The sequence below is a fragment of the Cryptomeria japonica genome, chromosome 11 (assembly GCF_030272615.1).
Source record: "Cryptomeria japonica chromosome 11, Sugi_1.0, whole genome shotgun sequence".
NCBI classification, from domain to species: domain Eukaryota; kingdom Viridiplantae; phylum Streptophyta; class Pinopsida; order Cupressales; family Cupressaceae; genus Cryptomeria; species Cryptomeria japonica.
Genome location: NC_081415.1, coordinates 664,240,100 through 664,255,915, shown reverse-complemented (window position 1 = coordinate 664,255,915; position 15,816 = coordinate 664,240,100). Strand labels below are relative to the sequence as shown.

The 15,816-nt window shown below is 34.5% G+C and overlaps 1 non-coding gene across 1 annotated transcript; it reads right to left on the bottom strand.

Moving 5' to 3' along the window:
• Positions 1-10,423: 10,423 nt before the first annotated feature.
• Positions 10,424-10,494, bottom strand: TRNAI-AAU (transfer RNA isoleucine (anticodon AAU)). The gene has a single exon. It is a non-coding gene; the product is annotated as a tRNA-Ile (tRNA).
• Between the last annotated feature and the right edge of the window lie 5,322 nt (positions 10,495-15,816).

Here is a 15,816-nt window from a genome sequence, read left to right as displayed (position 1 = left end):
CCGACATTTTTTAAAACACTTTGTAGAAAATGCATTAGGCCTGGGTGCCTTGTTCGAGTGCAGTTCAAAAGTAGCATGACGAACCTCCTCTTTCGAAAATGGGGTCATTAATTTTAGATTGGCTTGCTTGTTAACCAGTTTTGGTATCACCTCAAGGAAATGGTCCTACCTATTCTTATCCATTACCTTCTCCTCACGAGTATTGCTTTAAAGTGATCTACAGCCACATTCCCAATATCTTCATGATCCCTGCAAGTGAAGTTATCCTATTTTGTGACTTCCTCGATTTGATTGGAAGCCATCTTGGCCTTCACAAAGGCCGCATGGAAAAACTTTGTGTTAGTATCACCATATTTTATCCAATTTTCCCTAGCCTTGTCCCTCAAATATATTTCCTCTCTTAACAATACCTTTGAAAGTTTATTTTTTAGATCCTTTTCCTATAAGTATTCTTCTTTGGATACCATCTTTGATCACTTTTTCATTTAGGGCCTCTAATTCCGCTTCAATTTTCTCCTTCTGTTCAAAGATGTTTCTAAAAACTTCTTTGTTCCAAACTTGCAACTTGTCTTTTATGTATTGGAGTCTTTTCACTAGTAGAAAACAATAATAAATGATTAAAAAATTATTAAAAATTGCATATATGTGACTAATATTGGTCACGTAACCATTAATAGTTTATTGCCAGTCATTTATAACGCGACCAAATTTATGACTAAACCATTTTAGTCATTTATTGGTTATTTTGATTGATCAATTTGGTAGTATATTTAGTGGTTAATTTAGTCACTGATTGTTGTTAACTCGTCATTTATTTAGTCATGGTAGTTATTGTAATCATTAATTGTCATTTGAATGCCATTTTATTAAATATAGATGCTGGAAAGTTTTGGTTAAATGTGAGAACGTATAGTCAAGTAAATTTATATGAAAAGATGCATACACATGAATATGCCTGAGTTTTATATACAATCTTCTTTGCAAAATATATGCTTTAATCTTTGTTGATTAAAAGAGAGAAACTATGCATACACATGAATATGCCTCTGTTTTATATACAATCTTCTTTGCAAAATATATGCTTTAATCTTTGTTGATTAAAAGAGAGAAACTGATTTTTGGGTCTGTGTTTATATATACCATGGGGGTTGCATCCCAATGGGGTCGCAAACACCCATGGCAGCCACAAAACCCACAGGGTGGGGGTTGCAACTCCCATGGGGGCCACCTCCATGCCATGGGCTAGGGGGTTCTCAATCCCCCTCCCTACAAACAATTTTAAAAAAATAAAAAAAATAAATGAATAATAAAAAAGGGCAGCAAATTTTATGAGAAAGAAAACCCTGCACAATACAAAAAATAGGATTTGAACTCCTTAGATAACTATGACTACCATTCCACATCAATCCACACCTGGAGAAGTGAAAAAAAAAAAAGGTAAAATCAGATCTAAGGATAAATTTATAATTGGAGAGGAAGAAAGAAGATTCGGGAGAAACCTTTGATCTTCATGGCTGATTTGATGAAGCCAAAACACCGTTGGAAGACCTGCATCAATCGCTTCCATGAGGAGGCTAGGGTTGAAAAAATTGGTGAAATTGTTCAAATGAGAAAATAGGGTTAGAATTCCATATACATACATACATATATATAACTGTTGTCTAAGTATAAACCCGATGTTTAGTTGTAATAAAGGAATAATAGTCATATGCATACATGCATACATGCATATATATACACGTATGTATATACATACATACATATATATATATATATATATAACCGCCTATTATTCGCTCTATCAGAAAAGGAATGGCGTTGAACCAGAGAGAGCGGCGCCTTACCAACGAACTTTTCGACCGCTAAAAAACCGCACCTTACCTGGAAGAAAAGCGTCGTAGGTATGGGAGAGTGATTCCTCTTTATTGACCGCAAGGTTGAGGGCCGGTACAGTTAATGAAACTAAGAAATCTAGAGAACAGAGCGAGAACCACCTTCCAGTGCAAGCGATAGTTCGTGGATCGAACCCAACATCCGGGCTCCCCGGATTCGATTCTCCCAATCACCAATCATGTACCTGATAAACGCACCTTTCCCTGTTCTTTCTGTACTACCTCCACTGGACTAACAGTCTGTATTGGCTACGTTTATGTCTTACCCAGGTCTGAACCGATAGGATTCGTTGCTCGCCATCTCTCCATGCTTCCTGGACCCAGCACCATCGTTCGCTTTAGATGAAATGGGTAGAAGGAGTTCGGCTAATCTAAGGATGGCTCACTCATTCATATGGGTTTGGAAGGCTACTCAAGTATACTCTATTGAAGCTACTCGAGCTCCATTGGTTAACTCGAGGAGTATATAACTAACCTCCATTGAACTGGAAGAGAGAGCTCAAACCTGAACACCGAAGTGTTGTCCGAACTTCCTGACCGTGGGGCCCCTATCAATTCTATGTCTCTTTGGGCCTAAAACAACGGGGGGTGAAGGATGGCAGATGATTTGAGATAAACCTGTCATTAACCGGGAAATGGAACAATCTGAAACCTATAGATTGGACCTCCCCCCATATATATGTACATATGTACATACATATATGTATATGTATATGTATGTATGTATGTATGTACATGTATACATGTATACATATATATACATATACGTATATGTATACATATATACATGAAAATGTATATACATATATACATGAAAATGTATATACATATATACATGTACATGTATATATATGTATGCATGTACATATACTAATGTACATGTATTAATGTTCCATAAATGTCGACCTCGCGGTAGAATTGGCAGAGGGAGTAGATATACAAAGTGTCTTGGTAGCCTTTGATGCTGCACCGGTACACCATCGACTGGTCTTTGCTCCCACTATTTGCAGTTCAAAAATATGACATGTCTATTGTTTATCAGAGAAGTTGCGACTACAACATCTAACGCAATTCCTCTATCCTTTATGCTTTGATAAATCTCCATTTAAGAGGTTGTGCAATTTGGCTTTATATCTGTCAATTGCACTTGCATTCTATCAACCAATCATCATGCACGCATTATATCAAACAGCTCACGTGCATTGTTTGTGCTTCCGTGATTTGCAAATCATGTCTACCAAAGCAGCTGCAGCTACCACGACTGTCAAAATTCTTCTATGCTTTGTGCTTTCATGAATACCATGACAATTTTGTGCATATCCTGTGATTATTGCATTAAATAAGACCATATTTCTTTAAGGCATTCAGTCAAACAATTCACATGTCGTGTCTAAGCTTTCCACATTGCATATATTTCATGGCATTCTGGTAAACAACTCAATGTGCTTTCTCTATGCTGGCATATTCTGCAACATTGCAAATGAATCCAAACAGCTCACGTGCATTGTCTATGAACTCACAATCCTTTAAAATGTTTTGTTAGCCAATCCATTTGCCTTTGCAACGCCTTCCACATTTTGTATACGTATCTACAATTCACGGCATGAATATGCTTCCATTATTTGCAGTTATAATTACTAGTGCAGTTCGTGGTGCAATCTTGTTTCCACGTTGGCATGTATGTCTCGAGAGCAACTGCAACTTCATTATCCGATTAACTACCTCAAATCTTGAATGCCTCGATGAATATCCATACCGTTGTTTCAAGGTTCTCATTTTGTACGGGTTGGGATGATGCAGCCAAAGGTTGCAGAGGATTTCATTACACTTGCCAACTCCAATCACTTGAAAGTTTTTGAAGTCTATTCAACAAATACATTATATGTGTTATGTCATTATTGCAACCGTGAGATAAAATCTCTTTCTGAGGCTCCCATCATTCCTCTTTCATGACTCCAGAGCAGCTGCAACTTCAACATCTGGCGAAACCACTTTATCTTGAATGCATTGATGAATGTTCATAACCGGTTGTTTGAAGCATTTTTTTTATAATTCTTATGGAAGAGGTTAAGAATGCTCCAGAACAGAGCATTTCTAACCTTCTTGACAAAGCGGGCCCACACAAGGTTAGGAAATAAGGTTAGAAATGCTCCGTTTTGGAGCATTCTTAACCTTTTTCTTTTTGAAGTTATGAATATGGGTTAAGAATGCTCAAAAACGGAGCATCCTTAACCATATTTTTCAAAGACTATGATCTTGACCTCACGAAACCATTGACTACGAAGGATAATAAAGGGAACATGAAAATAACATTTTTAGACAACTTATACTCCTTAAATGACCTCAAATATTAAAATAATTTAAATTTTTTAAATTTTAATGCTCAAGCTTAAGAAAGATGACCATATCTTCCAAACGATAGGGATTTAGGTTCTAAAATTTGAAACACACGTCGATGGTAGGGAAACAAGAAAATACCATAATTTATTCCTCATGATGATACCTAGGATGATAGATTTTAATCATTTGAAAGTTTAAAATATGACAAACTATGAACTGGGTTCATGCCAAAATTGGCCACATGACAGAGAATGATGCTAAGGGCATGTCTATCAAATGATTTCCCTCAATTCTTGGTAATTTCCAAAATTCATCCATTTTCATATTTTGGCTAACAACGACCTTGGATCACGTGCTCACTGCTTACGCATAAACACCTATTAGATCTGTACTCAACACAGACTGATTTGAAGTTAAAATTTTAGGTATGCCAAATATGGGGGCAACTGTATGTATGTATGTATGTATGTATGTATGTATATGTATGTATGTATGAATGCAAATATATGTGTATGTACATATGTATATATGTATGTATACATATATATGTATATGTATATATACATATATATGTATATGTATATGTACACACACACACACACACACACACACACACACACACACATATATATATATATTTGTGTGTTTGTGTGTATATACATATATGTATATGTATGTGTATATGTATATATATGTATATATATATACATATATATATATATATATGTATGTATATATATATATATGTATAAATATATGTATATGTATATGTATATGTATATGTATATGTATATATGTATATTCCTTTCTTGGTTCCTTGTGATTCTTTTCTTTGTTCACCCCCTTGCTTACTTGTTGGATTTTTTGAAAGATGAAACATGATTTTTACTATCTAATTGCTTTGTGGTATGCAAATTTTTGCCACAAATATCACTTTTGACAAAGGGTGATCTTTTTGAATTAGTAAGTTCTTCTAAAATTTCCAAAATATTGTCAAACTCCATATTCTACTCAGGTGCTCTTTGGCCTTTTCTATCTCCTTCCTTAGGGAAACAATCTTCAATTCAAGCTTCCCATATTCCAAGGTTTTTTCCTTTAGCTACTCTTTCAAAACATCCTCAATACATTTGGCTTCTTCATCTTAAATCTTTAAGTCCATAATTGTCAACTCAAACTTTACGTCATCTTCTCGAATTTGATCTTTCATATTTGAATTTATTTTCTCATGTCATTTAGTTTCATTAATAGAAACTATAAACTATTTCTCAAGATCTACTATAGTATCCTCCTTGCTTTTTAGTTTTTCATTTTCTTTATCTTCACATGTTGGAGCTTCGTATTTCATTTTCATGGCCATGAAGAGAATTTATTCTCTTTCACTTTTTTGAAAATATTTCATCGCTTTCAGATGAGCTATTACTTCCTTAGGCATATAGGCTCTTCTTGTGTCTACAAAAAATCTCCTTGGATTTTCCTTAATTGTGTTTCTTCTTGCTATGGTAAATTAACTTGTGGACGTTTGGTAGCATAATGACCTATATTACCACAATTAAAAAATTTAAAAGTATACTTACATTTGTGCTTGTTGGATCCTTTATTGAATTTCTTTATAAAGTAGGCTTCTCCATCTTCACTTGAGCTTTCACTTGATGTTGAAACTTTATTTTTCATCTTTCTTGATGTCTTGAAGACAGTTTTCAATTTCGACACTCCTTTATTTTTGGTTCTCATTTCATATGTTATAAGAATGCCATGCAACTCATCAATCTTTAAGGTATTTACATCCCTCATTTATTTGATGGCTGAAACTTTGCATTGAATCTCATGGGAAGATATCTTAATACTTTTTTCACTATAACCTCATCTTCAATCATTTCTCTAAGACCACAAATAGTGTTTACAACTTCATCCACGTGGAGAAAATAGGCCCGACAATGTGTTCTTCTTTCTCCATCTTTAGGATTTCAAATTGTATTCTATGGGTTTGGATGTTAGCCTTTTTCACCTTGTCGTCTCCTTCATAAGTTTTTCAAAGAGATTTTCTCATATTTTTGTTGTTAATATGCATTGCATGACCTTGAGTAATTTATTTTTGGTTCGTTCACTTAGAATTGCATTCACAGATTTTGCATTGTTCTTGAAAGCTCTTTTTATACCCTGATGAGTAGGTAGAGTGGATGGTATCACATAGACATCGAAAACTACATGTAATATATCAATTCCATGGGCCATCAAATAGGTGTGCATTCTAAAACTCCAAAAATGATAGTTATTTCCATCGAACAGTGGAGCTCGACTTGAATAAAACACTTCTTGCCTTGCCATGTGTGTTCTTAAGATCTTTTTTTTCAAATGGTTAGGATTTTTTGAATTAAATCACTCTAATACCAATTGAAGAAAACACACACACAATTATACTGAGAGGGGGTGAATCAGGATAAGTCCAATATTTTAATTTATAATTTTAGCAATCTTAGAGTAATTAAAAAATCATCCACATAATTTTGATCTAACAAAAAGGAACACAAGTTGCACACATGATTTACATGGAAACCTTGGTGAGAAAAAACCACAACAAAATAATGCTTTGATAAAGAACTTATAGCTATGTAGGCACCAATCCATAGGAGACACTAATCCCCTCCACTAAGCTCCAACTCAGCAAGAGACTTTGATCTCTTTGAATGAGAGACTCCAACCTCTTTTGCTTGTAAAATTGAAAGCTCCAACCTTCAAATGTAAGGTGATAATATTTTTTGTTGGATTTTCCCTAGATCCCTTCAAGGTCCTCAAAAATATTCTCACTCCTTCCCATAAGTTTGCCTTGAGAATCTATTCTAAAAACCCTCACTCATATTTGAAAAATAGTCTTCAAAAATAGGCTCAAAATTATGATGAAAAATATGCGCAAATTATGCCATAGTCTTCATAAAAATTTGCATGAATTTGCCTCGAAGATAAGGTTAATTTAACCTCAAAAACATGCTCATATACTACTAGGATTTTTCTCCATAAGACTACCTGTTTTTTTGGCTCCTTATGTCCGCTCTAAATCTTCTCCTTGTGTCTAGTCTTCATGAAATGAAATGTAATGAATTGGATAATTGAATTATCCTCAAAGACCATTCTTTTATACCCCACATGCCAAAAATTATGAACTTTTGAAACAAGCAGCCAGCTAAGAGAAAACAATATTTTTATACATTAAAATATCTTGCTAAAAGTGAGTGCACCTTTCTAGGATGTCATGCTTCTTGAGGAGAGCATAAAAAATATTTTTAAAATTGGTTTATTTCCTTCTTCAAAGGAGAGCTAGCCATTAGGACCCCTTTCTCTAGGGTTGTCTCCTAAGAGGGGGTTGGCCCAACTTTAGCATAACATTAATTTATTTTTATTGCATTAAAGAAATCCTAAAGTAGGTTAAAGTAGGTCAACCATAAGGTTGCATTGATGTGTTTTTATCTTTAAGTATATATATCTAATCTTCATTTTCTTTTGACATCAATGATAATATTTCAAGACCCTCGATCATTGCATACATATTCAAAAAGACAAATTATATACAATATGTATAACTAACAGAAACCAAAAAAGACCAAGAGAGATTCAACTTGATTCTGGATCATTTGTACTTGACCTAGTATGATTTCTATCAGAATTGCCATCAAGCAAATTGTAGTAAGTCACCCATGTAAGATTTGAGGGACCAGCACCATTAGACGGCATATACTCACTAGGTCCAGATAAGTTCCTAGCATCAGCAACCACGAACCTAGTAGAATCTAAAATGGTAAGCAACTCGAACTCAAAAGAAGCTGAAATCTTCCATTGACGGTGCAACATTAAGAGGTGTTAAAGGTAGTGGAGCACAATGTCCTAGTAAGAGGTGTACATAAAGTAGTAAACTTATCAAAAGCATCATCGAAAACTTCCTCTCTAACTTGAGGCCATATACGCTCAAAAGCTCACAGTCCCTTTTACAATTAAATTTATCTTGAGATACAATAATTTAATCATAATAATAATTATAGTTATATAATAAAAAGAAATATGTATAATCATAAAATAAGAAGAAAAAAATGGCAATAACAAATGAACCGTTTGAATGGTTAAGAAAGTCACACCGCTTTAGCAGATATATTAGGTGAATGCACCATTTCCATTCTATTTCAAACCTCACATTCCATTTCAGTCTCATATTCCACATTACACATCTCATCTCACCCAATCTTTAAGAAACAATGCATTCTCAATCATGGGCAGACATGGTAGACGAGGAAGAAGAGTTAAAGAAAAAGATGAAAGAAGAAACAATGCATTCTCAATCATGGGCAGACATGGTAGACGAGGAAGAAGAGTTGAAGAAAAAGATTAAAGAAGAAACAATGCATTCTCAATCATGGGCAGACATGGTAGAAGAGGAAGAACAGTTGAAGAAACAAGAAATGGCAGGCCAACTAATTTTACATGAAAACAAAAGGAGGAAATCAGAGATTACCAGAAATAGAGGGAGCCCTGCGCAGAGAAAGAGAAAAACACAGCAAGCACATGAAAATAAAAGAAAGAAGTCAGACATGGCCAGAAATAGAGGGGGAAGGTGTATAGATAATTATAATATGAAATCTTCTGCTCTCCCCCGAATGAGAACTTGTGTTTCTGTTCCCAACGGTCCTCCTCCCACGTATGATACTTACAGATATGGATATAGAGAGACCTGCGAAACAGATGGTTTCAGTTTCAGACCACGCTATCATACGTACAATACCAAGAAGAATGAATACAAAGCCCCACGATGCACAGGCAAAGACTCTACAAAGCCCAACATTGTTCCAACCGAAAAGAACAACCGCTTCTCGGCTCTCCACAGTTTTAGAGATTGATTTATGAATAGAAAGCAGTTGCCACATGAGTTGGCTACAGTGTGTTTATCTAATTTGATACACAAGAACAGCCGACAATGGTTTTCAAACTTCGTAAACATTAGTAGTATGTAGATATTTCAAAGTTTATGAAATAAAGATTATGTTTCTATTCATTGATTGTAGTCTGTAGTGTATATATTACAGTCAAGAAATTGAAATTATTATCATTATTAATGGGTTCTTTCTTTATATCTTTCTTCCATATCTTCACATGTATTTGTACAAAGAAGTTGATTCGTTTGTGTTCTTCATTATATAGGAGAAAGGATCTAGTAGTTAACCGCATTTCAATAGCTGTGATAGCATTTGTTGATTTAATGCCCACACTTGTTGATTTAATAACCAATATTTTTTACATCATAGTACCAATAGTTGTATATTAAAATTGTTATTCTGATGATGACTACCAATAATTGAATGAAATGTATGCCTCATCACTTAAAAGCAATGAATCATGTGATGCCACATCAACAAACATTAAACAAACTTTACGTGGAACAAAAATTGTTTTCTCTTAAGATGAAGGTGAATCAATTTTTCGAGCATTTAAATTCCTTTGATTTGATTTTGAGTCAACTAGCCTCTACAAATATTTCAGTTGAAGAAGAGGATAAATGCATCATGCTTTTTTGTTCTATACCTAATTCATGGGAAAATTTTATACTTGCTATCAATACTAACCTCGAAGATCCAAATATGGATGCTCTTGTTGGAGGTTTGTTGCGATGAGAAATAAGGAGAAAGGCTATGGATATTTTGGGTGAGGATCTTAATGTCAGGAGAAGGCCTTAAGAAAGAGGGTCTAAAGGAGATAAGAATGGGCCTAAGGACAAGTCTAAGGGTAGATATAAAACTCCTTGCGAAAATAATAGAGTGTGGTGTTGGGATTGTTGGATTTGACAAGACATGTTATGTTAAGAAGGAACGCAAGAATCCAAAGAAATAGTTTGATTCCTCTATAGAGAAATCCTTAAACTGAGGTGATGATGCTTTGATTTCTTCTCTTCATGTTATGAATAAAGAACATAGGTTAATTGATTCGGGATGGTCATACTATATGACTCCTTATAAGGAGTGGTTTTCAACATATGAGAAGTATGATGGAGGATAAATATACCTTGGTGATAACTCTTTATATCCTATTGTCAAAAGGGGTAAGATTTAATTGTGTTTTAGTGATGGGAGAATAAATTCTCTTTCAAGTGTTTTGCATCTCCCAAGTTTAGAAAAAAAATTAATTTTAGTTTACATGTTGAATGTGTGGAGACATGGACCAGCTAGGACTCGAACCTAGGACCTTCCATCATTGCTGGAGTGCTCTACCACTGAGCTATTGGCCCCTCTTGGACCAGTCCATTGTAACCACACCTCTCATGTGCTTGGGGCTCCTAGCCTGGACCTCGCTCTGATACCATGTTGCTTCGATGCCATGTTGAGACATGGACCAGCTAGGACTCGAACCTAGGACCTTCCATACATTGCTAGAGTGCTCTACCACTGAGCTACTGGCCCCTCTTGTACCAGTCCATCATCGGTCCGAGTGTGGCTTATTTCCAACACCAACATAATGATATAGCATTTGATGTAACATTTGACAAGCATGGGTTCAAATTAGTAAGAGTAAACTTGGGTGTAGTAAGACGGACAAAGAAGGGGACCATGTTAAAATTTGAAACCACTATTATTGTTAAATCTTCAAATGCAACCAAATCTAAAAATACTTGTATGGCACTGTAGATTACGCCACGTTAGTGAGAATGGTTCAAAAACATTTTGAATAAAAAAATTGTAAGATGAGTTTTCTTATTCTGATGAGAGTTTTGAATTTAGTGAATATTGTGTTTTTGCCAAATAAAATAGAAAATCATTTCCTTCAAGTAGTAATAATCTAAGAGTAAATTGGAAATTAGTCACTTAGATGTTTTTGGACCATTGGATGCTAAATCATTGGAACATCTAGATATTTTGTCTCCTTCATTGATGATATTTCTAGATATACCTAGTTATGTTTTATAAAATATCCTTCATTGATGATGTTTCTACATATACCTAGTTATATTTTACAAGGCATAAATATGGTTTTTCACTAAGTTTCAAGATTTTAAAGCCTTCGCTGAAAAACAAACAGATTGAAAATTTAAGGTTTTAAGAACTAATAATGGAAAGGAATGTTGTTCTAAGAAATTTGATGAATTTTGTAAGCATGCAAGAATTGCTAGAAAAAAAACTATTTTGTATACTCGTCGATAGAATGGAGTGCCAGAAAAGGATGAATTAAAAAATAATAAGTTGTAGGTGTCCCTTGTTGATTTTTAAATAGATTTCCTTGCAAGGCTCTTGATACGACACCTTATGAAGTGTGGAAAAGCAAGAAACCTTTTATTTTGCATTTAAGGTTATTTGTTTTTTAGCCCTATATTTATATGCCTAGAGAAAAATGAACTAAGTCAGACGCAAAAGCTAAAATAGTGCATTTCCATTGGATATAATAGTATTAATGAGGAAATAATTAAAAAATCTAATAACCAAGGAAATAATATTTAATAAAGATGTTATTCTCGAGGAAATTAGTGTTGTTTCTTATCCTAAACAACCAAAAGAAAAAGATAAGGAAAAGAGAGTGGATTTTAAAATTAAGTAGAAAAATACAACTTGGGAAGAACATAGAGATGGGCAAGAGGATGAGGTGAGGAAGAAGAAGATGAGGGTTCAAAGGTAGTTACTAATCAAATCAATGAACATGATGAATTTGAGAAAGTTCAAGAATAGCAAGAGCCCCATACTCCTATTCTTAGAAGATCCACAAGAAAATGGAATCCAATCAATAGGTATGGCCCACCAAATTTATATTTTGTGTTTTCTTTATTAAGTATTAATAATGAACCTAGATCCTATAGGGAAGAGCAATAAGTTGTGAGGATATGAAATGATGATTTCTAGTGAGCTTTGTAATCACAGAATAAGTCAAATTCATTCCTTACGCCATCAATAAGTGTTTTTTCTCTTCACAAATCTTAGAAACACATGCCCTATCTTCATGCTGAAGCAAATTGGAGATGGTTATGGTCATTAAGAGGTGGCTATAGTAGTCATAGACATCTAGGGACAATTTGGATGACTAGGCCAAATCATTTGAGAAGATGTATCGAAGTAATTAAAAAGTCATTTCTAAATATTTAAGAGCATCTCCCACCATAATAAATCATCAACCACTACCATGGGGCAAAATTTTAGGGAGAAAAATTAGCTTATCACTATGTTTAGGGTACAAAAGAGGATTTTGACCAAGTAAATGGATGAACACTTGTCTTTTTCTTCTAGCAAGTTGTTTCACTTAAAAAGCACAACATTACACCTTCTTTCTACTATTGTACTATTACTTTTGAGGTTCTTTCTTTAGGAAGTTGTTTTCTAACTCAAAAACCAACCATTTTGTGATTGAAACAATAAAATATTTTCAAATTTTCAAAGGTTTTTAGACTTGTATTGCTACTATAGGACATATATTAGATCGATAAAATTCATTGATTTTACCTTCTCGTCCCCCTATTTTTTTGTGTGTATCTAAATGATGTATGAATATTCTTGTGATTTTCATAACTCATTGAGTTTTTGCCTCATCCCAAAACCTTGGAATAAAAAAATATATACATTTTACATGTTGTAAGTTGTACAATGAATATAAATAGTTATTTGTTGTGAAAAGTTATACAGTTTTCCTTCTGAAAATAGTGACAATTATAGCCTCCTTATGAAGCATTGATGTAGAAAATATACAATATGGTTGAGTTGTGTAGAGAAACAACTGATTATTTGATTATTTTGTGAGTTACAAATAATAGTATAGGTATAATATATTTTGGTGCATCACCATCATAGATATAGTTTTTGTTTTCCTCAAGCACTTCTTACCGTTTTTTCTCAACAAGTGCTAGATTAGGTGAGGTACTTGAGGGAACTAGCCCACTCTCAAGGTTGACCTCTACCTTCATAGCCCACACTTTGAGAGGTCTCCCCATTTGTTAAAGGGTAGCTATGCTAATAGCTTAGCTAGGGTGCAATGTTTTTTTATAATGAAAACCACGTGGTAGGTTGAGTGATAAAAGATGTTGGAGGCTTTTCTCTTTGTTCTTTATAATATTTGAGAGGTGGAACCACAACATATATAAGAGGCTTTTCGCTTTGTTCTCTATAAGATCTAGAAAAACATCCAGCAATAAAGGAGTTGAACACTCAAATTGAGGGTATCCCTAACATACTTCTAGATGAATGGGAAGCTAAAGATAGTCAAAATGATCCAAGTAAACAGCTAGAAGAGGTTGGTTTTGGAGTTTACTCAATGCATGAATCTAATTATTTGTTGCCCAATCTTGAGAAAAGTGATTAAAAATAACCCAAATAGAAAAAGGATGAGGTATGGAAGATGTTTTTTTATGGTTCTAGGAGTAAGAATGGTGTTGGTGGAGTTGTTTCTCCTAGTAGTGAAAAGTATTACTCTACATTCAGGTTCACTTTCAGTTGTACTAACAATACAAGAAAGTATGAGGCTTCGGTTCATGGTCTACAATGGACTAAGAAGAGAGGTATCAGCTCTTTGCAAGTGTTTGGTGACAGAAGGCTAATTGTCAATTAGGTAACAAGTCTCCACAATACTAAAAATGATGTTTTGAAATCCTATAAGCATATAGTATGGGGCCTTGTTGAGGATTTTGAAGCCTTTAATATGTCGTCCATACCTAGAAGTGAGCATAAACATGCTGATAGGCTAGCTGCTATGGGTGCTCAATATGGCATACCTAATGAAATCAGCAAGGATAGAAAACAATAGTATGTAAAGGTTATTGTTGGAGCCTCTATACCTAATAATTGATAGTGATCAATAGATTGTGAATTTTCTAAAGGAAGAAGCAAAGTTCTCAAATGGAAAACAAGAAAAGTTGAGATAGCAGTATGAAGATCATATTTCTCGATTGAAAACAAATAAGTTGCCCAAGGGGTTAGTGGCCCTATAACCCATATTCAATTCAGACGACCAAGTGAAAAAAGAAAAGGCCAGCTTGAAACCCAAAAAGAGTATTATGAAGAGGTGGAAATATGTAAAGATAAGCTCCTCAAACTTGGTAAATTATGCATGCCCAACAAGAAAAAGGAATCATTTATTAAACTTTGTCAAGATTTTAGTGATACTTTGTGTCATTTATTAAACTTTGTCAAGGTTTTGATCCCCAACGTGTCCAACATACCCTTGAGCTTGAGCCTAATGTCAAACCCGTGAGACAAAAACAATGGCCCCTCAATCCTAAACTTGAGCCCCTCGTGATTAAAGAGTGAAACAAACTCATAGAGAGCATCATTATATTTCCCATCAAACATACCTCATGGGTGTCTAACCTTGTGCCAGTAAGGAAGAAGAATGGGGAAATCAAACTTTTTTTGGACTTTAGAGACCTTAACCGAGCCTCCCTAAAGGACCATTACCTACTACACTCTATGGAACAAATCCTTTAAATTGTTACGAGTTTAAAGAGATTTTCATTACTTGATGGGTATTCAGGGTATAATCAGATTTTAGTCAAGGAGGAGGATCAATATAAGATAACACTTACAACTAAATAGGGCATTATGGCCTACAAAAAGATGCCTTTTGGTTTGTCCAATGTTGGGGCAACCTTTCAAAGGGCCATGGATATGGTTTTTCAAGGTTTAATGTATAAGGTAGTGGTATTTTATCTTGATGATATAACTATTTTTTCTAAGGATGCTAAAGAACATCTAACCCACTTGAAAGAGATCTTTGAAAGATGTAGAGAGATTGGTATTTATGTCAACCCCAAGAAGTGTGTGCTTTTTGTCCATGAAGCTAAGTTGTTGGGTTATGTGGTATCAAATCATGGCATTACTATTGATCCTAAAAGAGAAAGTGCTATTTTTTCTCTTCTTTTATTAGCATATAAGAAAGGCTCACAAAGTTTCTTGGGGAGAATTAATTTTGTTAGGAAGTTCATACCTGATGTTGTTGATTTGTTGAGTCCACTAACATCTATGTTGAGAAATAATATGCCTTTCAGCTAGACCAAAGATGGGAAGAGAAGGTTTAAAGTCATTAAGAAGGCCTTAGTAGCAGCACCCACCCTCCTAAATCCTGATTTCTCCAAGGATTTCATATTGTATGTTTATGGAAATATTGACAGTATCTCAACCATGTTGGTACAATAGAATGATGAAGGTTTGGAGTAGCCTTTAGCCTTTTTCAGTCAAGAACTCAAGGACTATGAACCGAGGCATACATTTGTATAAAAGCATGTGTTCTTACTATTATAAGAAGTTTGAAAAACATTAGGCACATGGTTTCTAAGAATGTCAATACTGTGCTAATGGTTTCTCACCCTAGTGTGAAAATTTTTTTATTGAGCAAGGATCTAAGTGATAAGAGAGCTAGTTGGGTGACCAAAGTGATGGAGTATGATGTAAAAATTAAGGTCACTAAGCTGGTTAGAGGTAAAGGTTTGTGTGAATAGCTTATTGGTGATACAAAAATTAGTGAAGTAAATGGAGAAGTTGTCCTAGCCCTCTAGGATGAAGAGAAAACAATTGTACCTACTCCTTTTACAAGTTGGGTGAGAGACATGACTTATTTTTTCCTAATCAGTGAGTGTCCACAA